Raw genomic sequence first — 5,583 nt, forward strand, 5'->3', positions numbered from 1 at the left:
TCCTCAGCACAAGACAATATTGTTTTGGGTGTGCTTTCCAGAGGGGAGCTGCACTTAAGTACTGGGCAATTTTCTAGCTGTTTGCCGTCTGTGTGATTCTCCAGCTGGGGTGTGTGTGCAAGCCTAATTCAGCAAAACAGAGAGAGGGATTCCAGGCTGGTGGAGCAGGAGGGGCTCAGTGAAATCTCAGTACAGCAGGTGGCATTCCAAAAGTAGGGGGTCCAACCTGTCACACTCTCCCAAGCCCCATCCAGGTGAGCTATCAAAACAAGATACTATTCTCAGTACATAATGTTGATCTTCAAGATACGTTTGGCTTTCCCTCCACTTTCTTCTGTGTTTTGAACTGTAGTGAAATAGCTAACGATGCAGGCATTTAGGCTGCCATCACTAGGCTTCATGGTTAACGTTCCACTGTGTTGAGGTAAGGCAGTTCACATGCTGGCCTATTCTGGCAGAGCTAAGGCAGAATCAGTGGCATGTCAGAGCTCCGTAGGATTACAGAACGACAGTAGTGTGCTCGTGGACCACAGTGATACGTTCTCTAGATCTCACTCACTCTGGGAGGGCAGATCTGCCTCCAGGGGGCTGGAACAGTTTGTACAGTGGGGATGTTGAGAGCCATTGAACCAAACTGTAAACCCAGTTTATATAATGGAAACCTCTTCACGCCATGGGGTGCTGCAGTCCCCCCCCCTCCACCGCACTCCTCGTTCCAGCACCTATGTCTGCCTCTTTGTTTAACTAGAACTTTTCAACTCCCCTTTGTGGGGGCTCACAGGATTCCTCCTTGTGGAAATATGCAGAGCCACTATGAAGAAGGACAGCAGCTGCCAGCCCTTGTGAATGTTGAATCTGCTGTGATAGACCCAGGCCAGTTGGGAACAGCAGAGTAGTAGAAGGGAGTCAGGGAGACAGAGGAGAGGATGTGTGTGCGACGAACTGGGAGCAAGGGCCGTGCAAGAAGCTGAGAGTGAGTAGGCATCCTGCTGGAGGACTGAGAAGTACAAGCGTTATCAGACATCAGGAGGAAGGTCCGGTGGTGAGGATAAAGGAGGTGTTGGGAGGAGGCCATGGAGAAGTAGCCCAGGGAGTTGTAGCTGTCGCACAGCTGTACCAAGAGGCACTCCTGACATCTGCAGTCCACAGGGCCCTGGGCTGGAACCTGAAGTAGAGGGTGGGCCCAGGTTCCCCCTCAAACCTCCCAACTCCTGATCAGACACAGGAGGAATTGACCTGGACTGTGGCTTCTACCAGAGGGGAAGGTCTCTGAGCTGTTTCCCGACCCACATGGTGAATTTGTGAGGCAAGCGAATCCGCCAATAAGCTCAGGACTCACCAAGGTAGAGGAGGAACTTTGTTACACTGCTCATAGATTTGTTTCATAAGCAGGCCCAAAAGAAGTGCCTGTGGAGCCCCCGCGGGTCAGTACCTTCTAGATGGTTCCCAGAACTCAGCAGTGCCAGGCACACAGCTCACAGTGGGATTTGCAGAGGCAGATCTCAAAGAACCCGCTCTACTGTTGAGTAATCTTCCTTTACCAGAGCAAAAGCACCATGAACCCAAAATCTGAGCTCCTGCTGCACTTGAAGCTCTGCAGCTAAGAGTTTGGGGCACAGTTCTTGCACGTTTTGTTCCACACACAGGACATGATGCAATCAGACAAATATTGCACTGAAACAGTTGTTGGTTTCCTTCCCTCTCTGGTGAGGGTCTGAAAGGAGCTGACGTTTTCACAGACCTTTAACGTGTCGCTAGTGAGCTGCTCCCTCTGCCTCTGCTGGCTTTCGGTGCCATAGCGAGTGTCCTACTGCATGAATTCTTTTCTGCAAAGAGGGTGAGGGTTATTATCTGACGAGTCAATGACCACTATTACTGTATTAATAAATCAGACTTTAATTAGACCACCAAGATACACAGGTGCCTAAACTGAATCCTTTTGAGATGAAATTGCTGGGACCCTGCCCTCCCTTGCCCTTCCCTTCCCTATATTGTGTCACTCTCACGTCTGCATTTAGATTGGAGGCTCTTTGGCCTTGTTTTGTTTCTGTGAAGTGCCCAGAGCATGGGCAGAGTGAAAATAAAAACAAATAATATAATAGCAGCCAGTCCATGCTTTACAGGCATAGAATAAGATGGGTTTTTGCACATGCAGGTCCAAGTGTTCTCAGTTAATCACTTCCCCTTTCAGTTAATCAGGATTCCCATTTTGGGGATCTGGAATGTCCCAGTCACCTGTAGAGTATTACTAGAAAAAACCTTGAATTTCTAATGTTAAAACAAGCAAACAAACAAAGCCAACAATGGTTTTTTTGAAGAAGGGAGAACCGCTTCTTGGAGCTTTGTCCATGTTGGTGACCCATACACTGGGCATGCAGGCTCAGAAGCTTCTCGTCATAATATCTATTGGGACTGTGCCTCCGTGTAGCCTCCCACCTACTGGCACGTAAGGAGGCACAGCCCTACCTGCTACTCAGGCACTTTTATCATCCGGGGTGCAAGTTGGCACTCCCTGGGGCTTGCCTTCTGTCTGCACTTGGCTGCAGAACTGTACTGCATGTTCTTGGTGCTGTTGTAATAGGCATGGCAATTTCTTGTCATCTCGTCGGGAGATCTTACTGAGTGAAGTTATTGTACCATTGAGGGCAGGACCGGAAGGGACAATTCCTTGCCTGCAGTAACAGGTTCTGTGAGATGTTTGTGTGGATCCTTTCTGCTCAGCCTCCTCTGGCTTCTGTGGAATCTCTCAGCGCTCTGGAGTCCGAATTAGTGAAGGAGCTGAGTGGCAGTTGGGCCACTCAGGTGGGGATTACAGGGACAGCCGGGGTAGGGGGCATGTGCTGCTGGAGCTTCCAGACTTGCCCATGTGTGGCACATGCACACAGCGAGTGGGACCCAGACAGACAGTGCTGGAAGAGCTATGCGGAAATCACTAGTTTTGCCCTGTGTTCTCTCTCCAACCTAAAGCAGCAAAAAAGAACAAGTCTCCCCCCGCCATCCTCTGCAGGCCAGGTGTGTAGGTTTTGCATCTACAGTTTGTGTGTGTGTGAGATAGGAGGAGGCGTGAAGTCCCCTGACATCTTTCACTACTCATTTCCACGCTTCTCGCTGTAACATTCCTTGGCAAACACAGAGCAACCTTCCCTTCAAGTGCCACCTGCAGCGAGGGGAATGGGATAAAAGCCCAGAGCCTAGTCCTGTGGAGTGAGAGACCTTGGAAGGCACGATGTAACCACACACAAACCAACTAGCTTCTGCTTAGAGCTACCTGACTGGAGANTAAAAAGTTTCTCCGACGGCTGTGCACGCGGCGCGCACACACCTAAATGGAATGGATGTGAGCAACACATCTCGAAGAACAACAGTTAAGTAACCTTGTTTTCCCACCTTATGTAAATTCTATTTAAGACTGGGGAGTCGGTTGATCTAGGTTCACTCTTCACTGAATCCCCACCCAGGATGAAGCTAAAGAGATCTGAGAAACAAAGACATGAGGGGTGGAGGGTGTGAGGGGGTAAGTGTTGAGCCCAGGCTGGAAAAGGGATCTGGTCTGTGAATATGATGTCTAAAGATTTTTGTTGCAAGCAGGGCAGCTCACTTTCAAGAATTTCTGCAGCCTGCCCAAAAGCAACATTTAGGGTGAGACCTCTTGAAACAGGTCTTTTTAAGATCTTAAGTTTAGTATATATGTTCATTTGCTTAGTACTGTTTGATATTCCTTATAATCACTTAAAATCTGCCTTTTGTAGTTAATAAGTTTGTTTCTGTTTATTCTAAAAGAATTTATAACTGGGGAAGGGGGGCAAGAAGCTGTGTAGATCTTCCTCCACATTGAGGGAGGGGGCGGATTTATTAACTTACTCTACAGATTTCTCCTCAGCACAAGACAATATTGTTTTGGGTGTGCTTTCCAGAGGGGAGCTGCACTTAAGTACTGGGCAATTTTCTAGCTGTTTGCCGTCTGTGTGATTCTCCAGCTGGGGTGTGTGTGCAAGCCTAATTCAGCAAAACAGAGAGAGGGATTCCAGGCTGGTGGAGCAGGAGGGGCTCAGTGAAATCTCAGTACAGCAGGTGGCATTCCAAAAGTAGGGGGTCCAACCTGTCACACTCTCCCAAGCCCCATCCAGGTGAGCTATCAAAACAAGATACTATTCTCAGTACATAATGTTGATCTTCAAGATACGTTTGGCTTTCCCTCCACTTTCTTCTGTGTTTTGAACTGTAGTGAAATAGCTAACGATGCAGGCATTTAGGCTGCCATCACTAGGCTTCATGGTTAACGTTCCACTGTGTTGAGGTAAGGCAGTTCACATGCTGGCCTATTCTGGCAGAGCTAAGGCAGAATCAGTGGCATGTCAGAGCTCTGTAGGATTACAGAACGACAGTAGTGTGCTCGTGGACCACAGTGATACGTTCTCTAGATCTCACTCACTCTGGGAGGGCAGATCTGCCTCCAGGGGGCTGGAACAGTTTGTACAGTGGGGATGTTGAGAGCCATTGAACCAAACTGTAAACCCAGTTTATATAATGGAAACCTCTTCACGCCATGGGGTGCTGCAGTCCCCCCCCCCTCCACCGCACTCCTCGTTCCAGCACCTATGTCTGCCTCTTTGTTTAACTAGAACTTTTCAACTCCCCTTTGTGGGGGCTCACAGGATTCCTCCTTGTGGAAATATGCAGAGCCACTATGAAGAAGGACAGCAGCTGCCAGCCCTTGTGAATGTTGAATCTGCTGTGATAGACCCAGGCCAGTTGGGAACAGCAGAGTAGTAGAAGGGAGTCAGGGAGACAGAGGAGAGGATGTGTGTGCGACGAACTGGGAGCAAGGGCCGTGCAAGAAGCTGAGAGTGAGTAGGCATCCTGCTGGAGGACTGAGAAGTACAAGCGTTATCAGACATCAGGAGGAAGGTCCGGTGGTGAGGATAAAGGAGGTGTTGGGAGGAGGCCATGGAGAAGTAGCCCAGGGAGTTGTAGCTGTCGCACAGCTGTACCAAGAGGCACTCCTGACATCTGCAGTCCACAGGGCCCTGGGCTGGAACCTGAAGTAGAGGGTGGGCCCAGGTTCCCCCTCAAACCTCCCAACTCCTGATCAGACACAGGAGGAATTGACCTGGACTGTGGCTTCTACCAGAGGGGAAGGTCTCTGAGCTGTTTCCCGACCCACATGGTGAATTTGTGAGGCAAGCGAATCCGCCAATAAGCTCAGGACTCACCAAGGTAGAGGAGGAACTTTGTTACACTGCTCATAGATTTGTTTCATAAGCAGGCCCAAAAGAAGTGCCTGTGGAGCCCCCGCGGGTCAGTACCTTCTAGATGGTTCCCAGAACTCAGCAGTGCCAGGCACACAGCTCACAGTGGGATTTGCAGAGGCAGATCTCAAAGAACCCGCTCTACTGTTGAGTAATCTTCCTTTACCAGAGCAAAAGCACCATGAACCCAAAATCTGAGCTCCTGCTGCACTTGAAGCTCTGCAGCTAAGAGTTTGGGGCACAGTTCTTGCACGTTTTGTTCCACACACAGGACATGATGCAATCAGACAAATATTGCACTGAAACAGTTGTTGGTTTCCTTCCCTCTCTGGTG

Source organism: Chelonoidis abingdonii, chromosome 1, assembly GCF_003597395.2.
Source record: "Chelonoidis abingdonii isolate Lonesome George chromosome 1, CheloAbing_2.0, whole genome shotgun sequence".
In the NCBI taxonomy this organism is placed as follows: Eukaryota; Metazoa; Chordata; order Testudines; family Testudinidae; genus Chelonoidis; species Chelonoidis abingdonii.